Genomic DNA, 19,473 nt, shown 5'->3' with positions numbered 1-19,473 from the left:
GTGGCACTAAGTAAAGGAGGTTTGCCTTGAGGATTATATCTTGGTTTCTCAACCTGAGGTCTTGCATAAAGCCAAGGAACACTAGCGTGTTCATTGCTAGGAGGTTGTTGACCAAGTGACGAAGTAGACACAGTTGGCCTCGAAGCCGCACCACCCGAGAGTGGTGCAAGCACCGTGGACAACGTGGCTAATCTCATTTGGACCAAGGCCTCAAGGGAAGCATCATGCTCCTCTTTTTACTTAGCAAGAGCCCATTCTAGATCCTCAGACGTAAAGGACTTGACTTCAGAGGAAGCCTCGCCCTTATCCTTCGGATATACAACCAGGGGAGTCCCATCCGGGTTCATCTCGCTCTAGGGCGGTTAAGCCACAAGAATAGAGCACGAGGCTCTGATACCAATTGAAAGGATCGAGATGGACCTAGAGGGGGGGTGAATAGGTACAACTACAAATATTAATTATTACTTAGCAATTTTAGGCAATAGTGCGGAATATGAAGGTGAGCCTAACAATTGCAAGTGAGTACTAAATACTAAGCAAGGAACCCAAGCACATACGTAAGCAAGCACAATATGATGTAAGTAAGTGCAAAAAGACAAATAACCACAAGTAGAGAGTTAGGGTTAGGAATAACCGCAACTCCGGGAGACGAGGATGTATGCCGATGTTCACTTCCTTGGAGGGAAGCTAGTCACCGTTAGAGAGGTGGATGTTACCACGAAGGAACACCAACGCCACAAAGGCTCACCCTGTTCTCCCTTTGATACAACACCACGGAGGCGTTTCTCAACCACTAGTGGTAGACCTTGGGGTGATCTCCAAACCCTTACAAACTTTCCGGGGGTAATCACAAAGGTTGATTCCTCTCCGAGAGACTCCTACCGCCTAGGAGTCTCCAACCTCCAAGAGTAATAAGAACGTTGGGAAAAGCTCAAGACTTGCTCAAATCACAAATTCCTTTGGTGCAAAGAAGGGGAAGGAGTCGATCTATCACTTGATTGGAGAACTTCTCTCAAATGCTCCTAGAACACTTGGGAATCTAGGATTTGGTGTAGGGGATTGAGAGAGAGAGAGAGAGAGAGAGTGAGGAGTGTTCTTGGCAAGCTCAAAGTGAATGGTCAACCTTATCCCGTGGAAGGGAAAGGTATATATATAGTGAGTGTGGAAAGGTGGCCGTTTGGGACACATAAGTGCACAGGATAGGTCGGACGTCCGGACAACATCGGACGTCCGGTGGCACAAATAAGTCCAAACGTCTGGTAGTCATCGGACGTCCGGCCACTGTGAATATGTGAGCCACGAACCAGTACCCAGGACACGGACGTCCGAGACGGGCCAGACATCTGGAGCCTGGACGACCAGAGAGTCCGGAAATCCGTAAATACGGTTCTGTTGTGAAAGTAACGGACGTCCGAGACCTGCCGGACTACTGGAGGTCGGACATCCGGAGAGTTCCAGAAATCCGCAAATATCATTCTGTAAAGGAACACTAGACGACAGGAGGGAGCCGGACGTCCGGACAGCTGAGAGGGACCGGACGTCCGTAGAGCACCGGACGTCCAGAGACAAAGAATAGGAGCTGCGGATTTTGAGCAAGTCTTTCACTAGATCCAACGATCCCCTCTTAATAGTGTGGGATCCCTATACTCAAGAACAACCCATAAACAAAGTCAATGTCTTGTATCTCCATTCTTGAGTTATATTCTTTTTGTCCCTAGTCATGATCCATACGCACGGTCTTTGAGACATAATCCTGAGATATACTTGATAAACATGATTAGTCCCTAGTATACGTGTTGTCATCAACATCAAAATATGATTAAGGGCATGATTGCACTTTCAGCATCCCCAAGCTTAGGCTTTTGGTTGTCCTTGAATTATATTTGGGTGCCATGGGCATCCCCAAGCTTAAGCTCTTTCCACTCCTTATTCCATAGTCCATCAAATCTTTACCCAAAACTTGAAAACTTCACAACACAAAACTCAACAGAAAATCTCATGAGCTCCATTAGTGCAAGAAAGAAAAACCACCACTTAAGGTATTGTAATTAACTCATTCTTTATTTATATTGGTGTTAAACCTACTGTATTCCAACTTCTCTATGGTTCGTGCCCCCTGATACTAGCCATAGATTCATCAAAATAAGCAAATAACACACGAAAAATAGAATCTGTCGAAAACAGAATAGTATGTAGCAATCTGTAACATTCGAATACTTCTGGAACTCTAAAAGTCCTACAAAAATAGGAAGTCCTAGGAAATTTGTCTATTGGTCTACTGCAAAAAGAATCAACTAAAAATCACGTTTCTGTGATTTATTAAAATTATTCTCGTGCGTGCAAAAGTTTCTGTTTTTCAGCAAGATCAAATTAACTAGCATCCAAGATGATCCTATAGGTTCTACTTGGCACAAAAACTAATTAAAACATAAAACCACATCTAAACAGAAGCTATATGAATTATTTATTACTAAACAGGAGCAAAAATCAAGGAACAAAAATAAAATTGGGTTGCCTCCCAACAAGCGCTATCGTTTAACGCCCCTAGCTAGGCATAAAAGCGAGAATAGATCTAAGCATTGCCATCTTTGGTATTAAATTCTTCAATGGAACACTTATAACCCTTAGGAGTTTCTTTCTTTTTAGTAATGATTAAACTCCTAGGCAAGAATTCAAAAGATTTGTTTGTATCAAAAGGTTCCTTAATGAAAGCGGAAAAGTTAGGATGAACACTTATTGATTTGAGATTCGCATTTTCCTTACTAGAAGATTCACCCTTATTTTTAGGAACATACATTAATTTGGCAATTTTGGTAGGAGTTGGAGTATTTTTCACGGATGAAAAGGCAGCCCATAAGTTAGTAATAATATCCTCAAGTATACCGATTCTTGTAGAATCTTGATCTATTCTTTCGTTAACTATAGGTTCCTTCTCTTTAAAAAAATTCAGAGTGACTCCAACCTTAGATCCATATTGAAAAATTTGGTTGTGGATCTTTTTATCCAAATTTTCAATTAACTCAATAGTGGCAACTTTATTTTCAATAATTTCAAGCCTTTGCATCACATGTTCCAAAGTTAAAACAGTTCCATTAACCAAAAGAGGTGGTGGGCCAAACAAATCTAACATAGCATTATAAGCATCGAAAGTATGGCTACCCAAGAAATTCCCTCCGGTAATGGCATCAAGAATGCATCTATTCCAAGGAGTAATGCCTACATAAAAATTGCGAAGAAGAACGGAAGTAGATTGCTTCGTAGTGGATCTATTTTGAGCATTGCAAATTCTATGCCAAGCATCTTTTAGATTTTCTCCCTCCTTTTGTTTAAAATTAAGAACTTCATGATCGGGAGTACTAACGATGATAGGAGGGCCAGCCATGATAACACACGAGCACACAAGAGGCAAGCGAAAAAGAGGCGAACGAAAAAGAGAGGGCGAATAAAACGGAAAGGGTGAAGTGGGGGAGAGGAAAACGAGAGGCAAATGGCAAATAATGTAATGAGAAGGAGATTAGTTTGTGATGGGTACTTGGTATATCTTGACTTGAGCGAAGACCTCCCCGGCAACGGTGCCAAAAATCCTTCTTGCTACCTCTTGAGCACTGTGTTGGTTTTCCCTTGAAGAGGAAAGGGTGATGCAGCAAAGTAACGTAAGTATTTCTCTCAGTTTTGAGAACCAAGGTATCAATCCAGTAGGAGGCTCCACGCAAGTCCCTTGTACCTACACAAACAAACAAGAACCTTGCAATCAATGCGATAAAGGGGTTGTCAATCCCTTCACGGCCACTTGCGAAAGTAAGATCTGATAGAGATAATAAGATAAGATAACTATTTTTGGTATTTTTATGATATAGATTGGAAAGTAAAGATTGCAAATAAAGTAGATCGGAAACTTATATGATGGAAAATAGACCCGGGGACCATAGGTTTCACTAGTGGCTTCTCTCAAGATAGCATAAGTAATACGGTGGGTGAACTAATTACCGTCGAGCAATTGATAGAAAAGTGCATAGTTATGAGAATATCTAGGCATGATCATGTATATAGGCATCACGCTTGCAACAAGTAGACCGACTCCTGCCTGCATCTACTACTATTACTCCACACATCGACCGCTATCCAGCATGCATCTGGAGTATTAAGTTCATAAGAACAGAGTAACACATTAGGCAAGATGACATGATGTAGAGGGATAAACTCAAACAATATGATATAAACCCCATCTTTTTATCCTCGATGGCAACAATACAATACGTGCCTTGCTGCCCCTGCTGTCACTGGGAAAGGACACCGCAAGATTGAACCCAAAGCAAAGCACTTCTCCCATTGCAAGAAAGATCAATCTAGTAGGCCAAACAAAATTGATAATTCGAAGAGACTTGCAAAGATAACCAATCATACATAAAAGAATTCAGAGGAGATTTGAATATTTCTCATAGATAAACTTGATCATAAACCCACAATTCATCGGATCTCGATAAACACACCACAAAAAGAGTTACATCGAATAGATCTCCAAGAAGATCGAGGAGAACATTGTATTGAGATTCAAAGAGAGAATAAGCCATCTAGATAATAACTATGGACCCAAAGTTCTGTGGTAAACTACTCACAACTCATCGGAGAGGCCTTGGCGATAGTGTAGAAGCCCTCCATGATCAATTCCCCCTCCGGTGGAGCGCCGAAAAAGGCTCCATGATGGGATCTCACGGGTACAGAAGGTTGCGACGGTGGAAATAGGGTTTCGTGGTGCTCCTGGATGTTTTCAGGGTACGTAGATATATATAGGCGAAGGAGGTCGGTCAGGGGAGCCATGAGGGGCCCACAAGGGCGGGGTCGCGCCCTCCTGCCTCGTGGCTTCCTCGTTTGTTTTTTGACCTCCACTCCAAGTCTCCTGGATTGCGTTTGTTCCAAAAAGATCTCTCCCGAAGGTTTCATTCCGTTTGGACTCCGTTTGATATTCCTTTTCTTCGAAACACTGAAATAGGCAAAAAAACAGCAATTCGGGCTGGGCCTCCGATTAGTAGGTTAGTCCCAAAAATGATATAAAAGTGTATAGTAAAGCCCATAAACATCCAAAACGGGTAATATAATAACATGGAACAATCAAAAATTATAGATACGTTGGAGACGTATCAGGGCCGAACCTGGGTAAACTCGCGTCTCTCGTTTCCAGTCAACTCCATCCATGCCTTCACCTAGAAGAAGTGGCCTCACAACTTAGTTCTCATAGGAGGATACTTGCCGTGTTAACCCCACGATAGTTGGCTACCACTGTAGGGCAGACACTCGATGGTGTTGTTTTCCTAGAGGGAGCTCTTCCAGGGATCGAGAAGCTCGCAGTCGGATGGATGACGAAGAGCCGGCATGGAAAGCTCTACATCGACGGTGATTGGTGGTGCCCCGAGGCCAACTCCATCAAGTCAGGATTTTGGGTTCCCTTCGGCAAGATCCACATCTTCATCGGGTTCGTCAGTGAGTCTGTGCTAAAGCTCAAAACCGTCGCTGACTCCATCGAATCAGGAATACGGGTCTCCTATGGAAAGGTCAACACTTTCATCGTCTTCATCAGCGGAACCGTGCAGGAGCCAGAAAACACTACCGACTCCGTCTTAGGAGGAGCCACACTCATCTATTTGGATGGCGAATCGTCGGTTTGTGAGAACAACCGGGACGGAACCGAGTACATCCTCTCACTTTTTGATTTGAACTTGGGTGGGTACTTAGATGGAGAAGAGTACCCGAGTTCTTACCGGCTGCCTACATGGCAGAAACCAGCACTAGACCCTGCCTTGCTAGAGTAAATTGCACAGAAGTACCGCAATTGGGGCATTGGAAGTAGATTGTTACCAGGATTGGTAATTTTTACGTGTCAGTACCAGGTTTGGCATAGGCTAAAAGTGCGTCTTATAAATATTGACAGGGAATCTAACTGGTTGGACGAGCCCGGGTCGCATTGTTTAGGCGCGGTTGGAGCGGCCTGAACCAGACCCCGACCCGTACTCTGCCCTCTTCCTCCTCCTCGCTCCCTCGCCGCCAACTGCCTCCCCGCCCGCCCCGCCGGTCACCACACCACGCCGCCGCAGCCATGGCTCAAACTGCTTAGGCGCTGTCCTCTCCCCCACGGCTACTGTGCCCTAGGAGACGATGGCGTCGGTGACTCCGGCAGGCGGCAAGGGCCAGGGCGATGATGGTGGCAGCGGCCGCGACCTCCCCCGCTTAGCCGTCGACGGCCGTGGTGGCTACTCCACCTCGGTGTACAGTAGCGATGACGATGATTTTGCAGAGCCGACATTGTCGATGGAGCAGAGGCTGCAGATGGCGTGAATTTGGGTGGCCAACCCTAGCACCGCCCATTAGTGGACTCATAGCATCGGTGGTGTGCTGTAAGTGCTCCACTCCTCCATTTTTGCTAACTGAAATTGGGGATTAGGGTTAGGGTTTACTGCCTCCATGTTTAGCATTGTAATTGCTAGTCCTAACTAGAGCAGAGCAGCATTATTTTGTTATTTCCGAATCCTAACTAGAGCAGAGCAGCATAGTGGACTCATTACATTGTTATTTCTGATTCCAAATTGGGATTAGGTGTTACCTAACTAGAGCAGAGCAGCATTATTCTATTAACTACTTCTCTGAAAATACAAAACATTAGTTTGCTGTCATAGGGTTAGCTACCCGCTCTATAATTAGGGTTGCATTGAGATAGTTGTTTACATTGTATACTATGATTATGCTTTGCTGTCATATTCTTAGTTTATTCATAATATGTTTGATTTGTAGTAGTTTTGTTTATTGGAATTGTTGACTAGGGCTAAGGGTAAATAAAAGCTTTGTTTATATGTTAACTTAAATAAAGCTTTGTTTATATGTTAACTTAAACAAAGCTTTGTTTATATGTTAACTGAAAAACTGTTTATATGTTAACATAATTGAGAATAGTAAAACAAAGCTTAAATGTTAACTAAAAAAGTGTTCTATGCTTATGTTAAACTTGGGTACTGAATAGTTGATATAGCCTTGTTAAACTAGTTAAGTAAAATTATTTATTAGACATTGTTAAATTGTTAACCATTTTTGTCTGTTATTTCATTTCGCAGTTTGTATGATGACATTTTGGATGTTAGGTTCCATTTTGATGCTTCAGAAATGTTTGAGCTGAAGCTCTACAGTTCGGATGTAACAAATCTGAATATGATTGCAGTGATGGAAACCCAAGGATTTAGTGAATATGATCTGTTGTTTCACATTGAGAATCCAGATTTAAGGGAGAAAGGATTGGAGATGGTAGAGAGTAATGCTGAGTTGCAAATAGTAAAGAGGCAGGTTGAGGAGTGTAAGGTTCTAAATTTCCTAGCAAGGGCATGTCCACCTCCTTGCAGCCAGTTTGAGAGGCAAGAATTGTCCACAGTTGTGTATGAAGAGCATGTGTTATATGATCTCAGTGAGCCACCCATCTATGTTGTTGATCAAGAAGGAGTTGTCTTTGAAAGTCAGAGTAGCAGCTGCAGTGCAGCTCATGGTACTAGTGTTTGCACACAAGAGAGCAAGAATGTAAAAGGAAAGCTGAAAGCTATTATGGAACTAGAAGAAGAAGAGGGATATGAGGGCAGTGGTGGTTCTGATTTGTGAAGGTGAAGATGACAGTGATGGAAACCCTTTTTATATGGGTGATGCTGATGACATAGAGATGAATGAGGGAAAGAGACAGAGAGAGTATGATGAAATATAAGAGGAAGAAACAGATGATGAAAAATCTGAGGAGGAAGAAGTGGTGCATTATGAGGGTGACACATAGGTTGAGGAACTTTTTCAAATGGATGAAGATGGCAAAGTTGTTTCACACGATGAAGAAACTGTAATTGTACATAAAGAGAAGAAGAAGAAGAAACAGAAGCTTCCAGTTAGGAAAGGGCCTACAACATGGTCACATTCAAGTGTGGTACAAGAGGAGGAGCCCGATTTCAAACCTTCATCCAATGAAGAAGAGACAGGATTGTTGAAGGAGGCTGATGATGATTGTTTTGAGCCATTGTCATTTGTGCTGCCAAAGAAAAGGAATAGCAGGGCAAAGTAGAGGCCTCCTAGAAAATGGTATAATGAGAAAATGGAGCAACCACATGAGCAATTATGTCTAAAGATGTGTTTTAAGGATCAACATCAATTCAGAGAGGCTTTGTTGAACTTACACATCACTCAAGGCAGAAACTTCAAATATCACAGGAACTTAGATCAATGGATAATTGTAGAATGCAACCAAAAACATTGCAACTTCTTTATGGTGGCAACAGTTATAAAAGGTGAAACTACTTTTGTAATTAAGAAGATGAGAATTGAGCACACTTGCCCTATTAGTACAGAGACAACAAGGGTAAGTGCCAAGTGGCTTGCCAACAAGTATGAGTCACTATTCAGATCTGATCTAACAACTAACATTCAGACTTTGATTGGTGCACGTATGGAGAAGTATGGTGTGGTTGTGCCCAAGTCAATGGCATATAGGGCAAAGAACCTAGCTATTGATGCTATGTTAGGAGACTACAAGAAGCAATACCCTAGGTTGAGAGATTATATGCTTAGACAATGATGGATACAAACCCTGGGAGTAGAGTAGTAGTCACTACTGTAACTCCAACACCCACTGGAAAAAAACCATCCAGGTCCAAGATTCCATGCTATGTTCTATTGCATCAACGGAGCAAGGGAGGGGTTTCTCAATGGGTGCAGACCATTATTGGTTAGTTTATTCACCTTGTGCATTAGTTACATATTGTTTCATCTTTAAATGCATTTGAATGTTTTAGATATTCAATTTGCTTGCTCATTCAGGTGTTGATGGGTGCTTCATTAAGTTAACTACTAGTGCTCAACTACTTGCTGCCACTGGTAGAGATGGTAACAACAATATATACCCACTAGCATTTGGTATTGTTGGGCAAGAGGACACACCTAACTGGTGTTGGTTTCTACACCAACTTAAAATCTGCCTAGGAGGAGAAGTGGGACAGTTTGTTCCATATACAATAATGTCAGATAGACAAAATGTATGTGCTTGCATCATATCACCTTGTTCCTATATGGTTGTTTTGTGCTAGATAGTAGCTTAGCTAGTTTAACTGTGTGTCCCAGGGCCTACTAAATGCAGTGAATGTTGTCTTTCCAAAGTGCAACCAAAGGTTCTGCCTTAGGCATATATATGCAAACTTCCGAAATGCTGGGTTTAGGGGGGAAGATATGAAGAAGTTTATGGATAATGCTGCCTATATGCATGTAGTGAAAACAAATTTAACATTGCAATGAATGACCTGAGAGCTGAATGTGAGGAAGCTTGGAAGTGGCTTTGTGCAATACCCAAGAAAACATGGGCAAGGCATGCATTGGACACAAACTGCAAGACTCACCTTGTAGTTAACAATTTGTCCGAGGTGTTCAACAAGTATGTCCTATATGTTAGGAAGAAACCAATTAGGACAACCTGTGATGGAATAAAGGATAAGTACATGATGAGGTGGCATATGAATAGGGAGAGTGGAAAGAAAGGTAGATGTGAGATAACACCCCATTATAGTGAGAAGCTAGAGGTTGAGAAGGAGAGGGCCAAATTTTGCAAACCAATTCAAGCTGGTGTGGACTTGTGGCAAGTTACAAGTGGGCAGCAAACCCATGCTGTTAACTTGCAACTTCACACATGTGGGTGCAGAAAATGGGACCTCAGTGGCATCCCATGTAACCATGCCATCTCAGCAATAAACAAGGGCAAAAGAAAACTAGAGGATTATGTCAGCAAATTTTTCAAGAAACAATTCTATGTGACAGCTTATGAACCAATGATCTATCCACACTACAAAAAAAATACACTTCCATGATGATACGTGTTTGTCACAGTAGGTCGCGTTTTTTGTCATGCATGTACATCCATGATGATTTTATGACAGAATCAAGATAGTCATACATGTGTTGTCGTAGAAGTGTTCCATGACATTACCAAAATTATCATCACGGAAGTGTCCACTTCCATGACGATAAATCGCGCGTCACAGAAGTGCTTTCGTCAAGGGTGACCGACACGTGGCATCCACCGTAACGGAACGCCGTTAATCTATCGGGTCAGGTTTTGGATCCGATAACCCGTTAACAGCCCCAACCAATGGGGATTTTCCACGTGTAAAATAATCATTGGCTGTAGGAGACACGTGTCGGCTCGTTGTTGGGACAGATGTCATCCACTCATTGGACAGAAGGCGCCTATGATATGTCAACACGTGGCACGGCCCAACAGAGGCCCATTCCTGTGAAAAGGCCGGCCCATTTGACTTGGTCAAAAGGTGACGGGCCGGCCCATGGAAAGACTGTTAACGGCATGTTCGCATATAGCCCATTTACAGCCCGCTAACCCAAGGCCCGTTACGCCCTATCTGAATTAGGCCCAGTAGCATCATCTGGGCCTTCCAATATGATTCCAGCCTGTTTTCACTTCTGGCCCATGTATGGCCCATGACGTCTTTCGGCCCATATGAGGGCCTATGTAACTCTTGGCCTATTAACGGCCCGTGGTGAAACTGGCCCGCAATGAACAGTGTATCACTTTAGACCCATTAACGGCCCGTGGTGAAACTGGCCCGTAATGAACAGTGTGTCACTTTACACCCATCAAGGGCCCGTTATTCAGTTGGGCCGTTTCCAGCCCATGTTATCTTTCGGCCTTCTAAGAGCCCATTTATTCTTGGGCTCATTTCCTGCATTCGTTTACTTACGTCCCATTACTGTCATTTTCTTCTTGTGGGCCAAATTCAGCCCGTGGTTACAGTCGGCCCGTTTGTGGTCCGTTAATACATTGGGTCATTTTCATAGCGTCATCAAATACAGCCTATTAACGATGGCCCGTTATGGTCGGCCCATGAACGGACGATTCCAACTCTAGCCCGTTTACGGCCATAATGCGGCCTGTTATTGGCCCATGTTTGGCCAATCAATCATACGGCCCGTATAAGGCCCATTGATGATACGGCCCATAGAAGGCCCATTGTTTCTACGGCCCGTAGAAGGCCCAATGTTTCAACGGCCCGTAGAAGGCCTACTGTTTCTACGGCCCGTAGAAGGCCCACTATTTCTATGGCCCGTAGGAGGCCCAGTGTCACTACAGTAAATATTAGCCCATGGTTATTATGGCCTAGTTTGAAAAAATAGGTTATTGCAGCTACTAGCAAACCGCGAAAAAAGAACTGCACTGTCTACAAGCAAACAAATAAACAAGACAACAAGGAAATAAATAAGCAAGCAACTTATGCTAGGCTATCACGGCTATTACACATATTACATCCACTGGGCATCAAAGTTCACCACCAGTGCAAATATAGGGAACACAGCAGCATATAAACACCGCAGCAAAACAAGTCCAGAACTGAAACCACTTCAGAAGAGTTCAAGAAACAATATCCTAGGTACCCATAATGCTGGCAAGAGGCTTAGCAAGCTTATTAACTTTCTCTTGTTTGGCGCTTAAATCCTCCAGCGCTTGTTGTTGCACAAGAAAGTACGCATCTGAATTCTGCAGGGACTTCCTCAGTCCTTCGGCTTCTTGCCGCAGCACAGCTGACTGATGCCTTTCAGCTTGTAGCTGAGACTGAAGAAGCTGAAGTGATTCAGGCATCGAGTTCGAAGAGCTTGTGCCAGCGGTACTGGCCAGTAACTCAAACACTACATCAACGCAAGACTGTGGGGTTTTATCACTGTTTACAAGATCATTTTTATCACCTTTCTTGGAGACCAACAGGGTTGTCTCACTATCTTGAACCTTATCTGCATTACTTTCTCTACCATTGCATAGTGGGGTGCTCTTCTCCAATATTCTGTTTGCATGCTACAAGAGAAACAAGAAGACACATCACATGTTTAGCTTGTAGTATACCAAACTCATTTTGGTAAACAAGTTCAATAGTAAGGTGGACAGGATAATAGCATGAAACAAACATATATGTATGTACTATGGTCACTGTATTGTCCATATCATTCTAGTTTATATTCCCTAATCAAGATAGAGACACAGTTCAACTCATATATTTTTAAGACACAGCAGCATAGGCAGAATATAAGTGTGAGAAACTACACAGCATTGGCAGCACTTGTAATGTGCATCACATGAGAACATAACTATTTATACAACTTAAACTGAGATCAACATAGAGCAAGAAGTTAGAACATCAATCCAGTTAAAGAAATAGGTTTAAAACATACCTGTTGCGCCATTGGAGTTTCAATTGGATCCTTCAAATTCGAAAGTAGTTGGTATGAGTAAATACAGTGATGCAACAGCAAAGGAGTATGGACCATAGCTACGGAATCTAACCTGAGAACAGTTGCTCTTCTGCTTTAAACGTGGAGTTTGGGTTAGCTGTGGTGGTCTTCGTGCTTTGGGCACTGCAGTAGCTTTACAAACTGCTCGTGTGGGGGTACTCTGTGGTGGACATGGTTCTTTGTCAACTATAAGTGGGTTACTATCCGCTGGGGTTCTGGTTAGATGGGTTGTAGCTGGTTCTCTGCCCAATGGTGTAAGTGTGCAATCTGGAAGAGTCTCGATTATGTGTGGTGGGGCTAGTTTGTGGGCCAGTACAACCATGGTTCTATCTGCATCGATGGGTAGCACTGTCTTTTGTCAAGAACGGGTTTTTGCTCCCTTAGATACTGCCATCACCCCCTCCAATTCAAATGGCTGATAAACAAGAAAAGAAATTGAACGTACATACATTGTATGATAGACAGATGTGGTAATTAACATATATGTTGTCTAACCAAACAGGACAGCATGACACAATTTCACATATATGATGACTAACTAAACAGGATAGCATTACACAGTTTCAGATATATGATGGATAACTTAACAGGATATAATGGCATAATTCAACATATGATGAGTACCTAAACAGGATGACATGACAAAACTATATGATGTCTTTCTAAAATAGGTTGGGATGAAATAATTCACATACATGTTGTCTAAGTATACAGGATGACATGATATAATTGACATAATTGATTCATATACTAAGCAGCTGGCACTCGCATGTATGATCTCTAAACTAAGCAGATAGAATTCAATATTGTGCATATGATGTCTAAACTAAGCAATGCAAGACACCATATGCATCATATGAGAAATATAAACATTGCAACTTAGAGCATACACCTCAGGTGGGATATAGGACTGGTCATCTGTCTCTGAATCCTCCTCTGAGGAGCTCCCTGTAACCATCGAGATATATGCTTCAACAGGTACCATTGCCTGCTCTGAAGACCTTGTTTTCACTCCAGAGTTTTCCATAACCGGCTCAAATGGCTGATACACATGAAGAGTAGTTCAATATACACAGATTGTCAACAAATGGAATACGTAATGAAAAAAAAGATGTCATGAGATAATTCACATATATGATGCCTGGCTCAATGGCGGTGCATAATTCACATATATGATAATTGGCTGAGAAACATGGCATTGCATAATTCACATATCTGATATAGAAAGCAAACAGGAGGCATTCATGCAAAGCATGTCTAATCCAAGCAGATGGCATGGTAATGCAAGATACCATATGCATGATATGAGCAATATAACCCAGCCAATTTAGAGCATGCACCTCGGGGGGGGGATACGACTGGTCATCTCTCTCTGAATCCTCCTCCGAGGAGCTATCTGTAACCAGCAAGAAATCTGCATCGACAGGTAGCACTGACTGCTCAGAAGACCTTGTTTTCACTCCATATTTTCCCATGACCGACTCAAATGGCTGATGCACAGGAAGAGTAGATGAATGTATAAACATTGTTGACAAATGGAATACATTATGGAAAAAAATATGGCACTATACAATTCACATATACGATGACTGGCTAAACAGGATGGCATTGCATGATTCACGTATATGATGCCTGGCTAAACAAGATGGCATTGCATAATTCCCATATACTCCCTCCGTTCCTAAATATCTGTCTTTTTAGAGATTTCAAATGGACTACCACATACAGATGTATATAGACATATTTTAGAGTGTAGATTCACTCATTTTGTTCCATATGTAGTCACTTGTTGAAATCTCTAAAAAGACAAATATTTAGGAATGGTGGGAGTATGATATAGAAACCGAACATGTGGCATTCACACAAAGCAAATCTAAACTAAGCTGATGACATATAAGATGTATAATGTAAGCAATGCAAGGCGCCATATGCATGATATGACCAACATCAACATGCCAGGTTAGACCAAACACCTCAGGTGGTAAACAGGCATGGTCGGCTCCTTCTGAATCTCCATCTGAACAGTTATCTTCCTCTGGAATACAATCTGGAAATGCAGGAGAGGGGGGCACTTCGTCCACCATGGAGCAGCGTCTGCATGACATTATATTCGCACGCAACAGTCTTCTCTTTTTCTCTACATGTTCAGTACGATTGTGTACAATATCTAACACGCATAATAAAAAAATAATTAGATTTTGTAAGGCCTAAGGGGTGCATGAAAAAATCAAGACTGATGGTAGCAAATGAGTGGATGGATCCAAAACTAATGATAGCAGGTAGATTATAGCTTCAGTTTAAAAAGATAGACAATGGATCATCTATTGTTTGTTGCCCACCCAACATGAACCACATAGAAGACCCTAGATGAACCAGATAGTAGACAAATACTATTCATTGCTGGCTCAATATGAGACATGGGCAATTCAAAACTCAAGATTGAATGATAAAGTAGCAGGTAATAATAACCGATGTATAATGTAAGCAAACACGAAAGACTACGACCTCTCTTCCGGAACTGTGTAGTCCTCAGGTTCATCTGCTCAGTCGATGATGGTAATGCAGTTGGCGTGGCTGCCAGCAATGGGGAAGATGATCTTATGCGGCGAAAGAAAGTCTGCAGGGGGGATCTCTGCTGCAGTGAACGCTTCTGTAGATGGTGCACCTCAGGTGGGGTGGATGACGGCACGGCAGGAGCAGGACATAACACACAGAGTTTTCTTTGACGCCAATCTGAAAATGAAGTAAATCTGTAAGGGCTCCTTAGAATTGGAGGATTCTATAAACGCAGGGACAGGAAAAACACAGGAATATTTGGAAACATAGGATTTCAGTCAACCTGGGTGTTTGGCTCACATGAATTAGAAGAACAGAGGAATGGAGAAACAAAGTGATGTGACCACTGTACAACCTCTTTGGCATAGCCTTGTGGACCTAAGCATCATTGGGTTGGACGTGGAGGATGGTGATGATGCTGGTGTGACTGTCGGAGGCGGGGAAGAAGATCCGAGGCCTCTGGAAACGGCGCCGAGGGTACTACTCCGCTGTGATGGACGGTTCCGTCGTTGGAGCAGCTCCGCTAAGGTGTACGGCGACGAGGCTGAAGCATGACAAGACAGACAACTTTAATCTGAAGTGGGACCCTAGTATCATCTGCAATAGATGATGTAAAATACATCACCAAAAAGTGCTAGATGTAAAACGCATCAGCTGCGCCACGGCCGCTTCGACAGATGTTGTAAGTACTGTTCACTCTGAACTTAACTGAAGAAAATGAACTTCACAGTCGAAACTGAATTTTACTGTCGAAACTGATTAAACTAGTAACAGAGCATTGCAATAGATGTTTAGGGCGTTCGAGCACTAGTAGCAGAGAAGCAGTGATCTAAATCAGCAGACGCTCGAGCAGGGAACGGTAACACCCATGATGCGGCTATATCTCGTGTCGAAGCACGACTTAAAGGCATAACCGCATGGTGGTTTTGTCGCAAGAAGGGTCATCTTCACACAATCCCATGTAATGAACAAGAATGGGATAAAGAGTTGGCTTACAATCGCCACTTCACACAATGAACATAATAAATCATACATCATTCAGAGTACACAAATAGTCCGACTACGGACGAAGCCAAAAGAAAAGAAGATAACCCAACTGCTAGATCCCCGATCGTCCCAACTGGGCTCCACTACTGATCATCAAGAAACAAAACATAGTAACGACCAAGATCTTCGTTGAGCTCCCATCTGAGCTCGATTGCATCACTTGCACTGGTATCATCGGCACCTGCAACTGTTGGTAGTATCTGGTGAGTCACGAGGACTCAGCAATCTCAAAACCCGCGAGATCAAGACTATTTAAGCTTATGGGTAGGAAAGGGTAATGAGGTGGAGTTGCAGCAAGCACTAAGCAAATATGGTGGCTAACATACGCAAATAAGACCGAGAAGAGAAGCAACGGAACGGTCGAGAAGCTAGAAGTGATCAAGAAGTGATCCTGAAACTACTTACGTCAAACATAACCCAAAACCGTGTTCACTTCCCGGACACTGCTGAAAAGAGACCATCACGGCTACACATGCGGTTGATGTGTTTTAATTAAGTCAAGTGTCAAGTTCTCTACAACCGGACATTAACAAATTCCCATCTGCCACATAACCGCGGGCACGGCTCTTGAAAGTTTATACCCTGCAGGGGTGTCCCAACTTAGCCCATCACAAGCTCTCACGGTCAACGAAGGATATACCTTCTCCCGGGAAGACCCGATCAATCTCGGAATCCCGGTTTACAAGACATTTCGACAATGGTAAAACAAGACCAGCAAAGCCGCCCGATGTGCCAACAAATCCCGATAGGAGTCGCACGTATCTCGTTCTCAGGGCACACCGGATGAGCCAAACGTCGGGTTGGCATAGACCCTAGTTGCCTAGGGGGCGCCGGACATCGCTCGGTTTGGACCAGCACCCGAAGGAGCACTGGCCTTGGGGGGGGGTAAATAAAGATGACCCTTGAGTCTGCAGAACCCAAGGGAAAAGGCTTAGGTGGCAAATATTAAAACCAAGGTTGGGCCTTCCTGGAGGAGTTTTATTCAAAGCGAATTGTCAAGGGGGTCCCATAAATCACCCCACCGCGTAAGGAATGCAAAATCAAGGAACATAACACCGGTATGACGGAAACTAGGGCGGCAAGAGTGGAAAAAAACACCAGGCATAAGGCCGAGCCTTCCACCCTTTACCAAGTATATAGATGCATTAATTAAAAAGAGATATTGTGATATCCCAACATAATCCTGTCCATCATGGAGCAATCTTTAACTTCACCTGCAACTAACAATGCTACAACAGGGGCTGAGCAAAGCGGTAACATAGCCAAGCAATGGTTTGCTAGGTACGGTGAAAAAGTTAGAGGCTGACATGGCAATATGGGAGGCATGGTAAACAAGTGATAGTTAGCGCGGCATAGCGATAGAATGAAGCAACTAGCAAGCAAAGATAGAAGTGATATCGATGGTAATGGTCATCTTGCATGAGATCCCGCAAGGAAGAAGAACGAGTCCATGAAGAAGACAAACGAACATACACGAACGAATCCTCAAAACTCCGGAACGAAAATGAAGCTACCGAGAGAAGCAAACCGGAAAGAAGCAAACAACATGGTAAACACACAAGCATAATCATAGCATGATGCACAATCAAGTATCATGCATGTCCGGTTTAAAGAGGCATGGCATGGCAAAGTGCAACAAACAAAACTACAAGTTAAGTGGAGCTCAATATGCAACAAGTTGCATATTGACGAAACACCACATCAATTATTTAGTTCTCTCTCGTTTAGGAACACAACAATATTACATGTTGTTATAAACATGGCAAGAGGTGAAACACAATTAAACTACCTATCTAGGCAAGTTTAAATGAGGCCGGAACAACAAACAACAATTCCGGAAAATCCCCATGTCATTTAGTAATTTAAAGCAAACAACAATTTTAAGCATTTTAATTGTTGTTATCATGATGTGGATGACATATGCAAGTTATATGAAATTTTATGAAAATGTTGACATGAGCATGTTCGGAAGCATTTGGTCACCATGGCGGAACAAAAAGGGTGCCACGACAACGACAACGGAAATGGTGCCACGGCAACATTCCGATGATCCGACAACTCATTGAGATACCGGTGCAAAATAGCAAGTGAGCGGATGTGTGAAACATGCAAAAGATGACGGGGTGATCCCGACAACCGGGTTCCCACGGTTCGACGGCATAGCAAACGAGGAGGAACGTGCAATGACAACTCGGACATGGTGCACACACGAGCATTTCATACAACACACATGCAATCGTTCACGGGCGTCGTCTCGGGTTTATACCTTCGAAGCATGCATTTTCGGGGCGGATCGAGTTCGTCGAGGGAAGTAGTGGTACACTGGCCGTAGTGGAAGTGGTCGTTCTCACGATGGTAGTGGAAGTAGTGGTACACTGGCCGTAGTGGAAGTAGTCATTCTCGCGACGGTAGTGGAAGTTGTGGTACACGACGACCGTTGAGGTACTCGCGATCTTGGCGATGGTAGTTGTTCACGGGTCGTAGACGTTCGGGTCATGGGTAGAGGTACTTGGCATCATAGTCGAACTTGGCGCATTCGAAGGGTACTTGGTGAATCCCCGAATGCTTGACAGTCCGGGTACGGGTCTTAGCAGTGACAAAACGAGCAGGGGATGGCCACAACGGGGTGAGGCAACAGAGGGCCACGGCAGCGGGTCAACAAAAGTTGCCGTAAGAGGAAGCAAACAAGACCCCCTACCCACAGGCATCATGGCAGAGGAGACTATGGTCGAGGTGGTCAAGGAAGCAGGCGGTGATGACCGACGGAGTCGCAAGGATGAAAGGGGCAGTCAGCGGTGCAGCTGCTCGAAGACGACGAGCGAAGGACGCATCGGCCCCTGGTTCGAAACAAAGGCGAGGCGCTGGCCCCGAATGACAATGGAGGCAGCAAGAACTCCGGTCGGCGAGGGCGCTGCTTGGGAAGGCGGAGAGGAAGGAGGCGCAGCGCGGGAGGATAAGCAGGGCGCGGTGGAGGAACTGCAGGAGGCGGTCTCGACCATGGCGTCGGCACTAGCAAGGCGAGGGAGAGGCCGGGTGCGGAAGACGGCGTGGAGGCGCAGCACTGGTCGGGGTCATGGGAGGCGGATCCGGAGTGGGAGGTCACCGACGAGGAACTGGACGGGGCAACATGGCTGTTGTTGGTGAGGTTGCGGGGTCGAGGAAGAAGCTCGGGCGTGGGGGAGATGGGAACGGAGGGAGGAGAGATGGGGCGCAAAGCAGGGGAAGGGGAAGATCGAGGAGATGGGCTCCTCTGGCGGCGGGAGGGAGGAGAGGGAGACGAGAGGGAGAGATCGAGAGGACGAGGGTTGGGGTAGCTAGGGTTATCGAGCTGGTGGGGGAGGCTGGACCTCCAGGGGCAAATGGGCCGGCCTGGTTTGTGGGTTGATGGGCAACCAGAGAAAAGAAATGAAAGAAAAGGAGAGTTGGTTGGACCGGGAAAAAAATAAAAGGTTTGAATTTATTTGAAGGATCAAACAAATTCGAGTCGAGCTCAAGCTTGCAATGTGGCTACTTGACATAATTTCAAAGCGCCACCGCTTGATTTGGAATAAAAGGAGAAGGGCCAAGGATTAGAAT

This window comes from Triticum aestivum, chromosome 4B (genome assembly GCF_018294505.1).
Source record: "Triticum aestivum cultivar Chinese Spring chromosome 4B, IWGSC CS RefSeq v2.1, whole genome shotgun sequence".
NCBI classification, from domain to species: Eukaryota; Viridiplantae; Streptophyta; class Magnoliopsida; order Poales; family Poaceae; genus Triticum; species Triticum aestivum.
Note: the sequence above shows the minus strand (reverse complement) of the source record.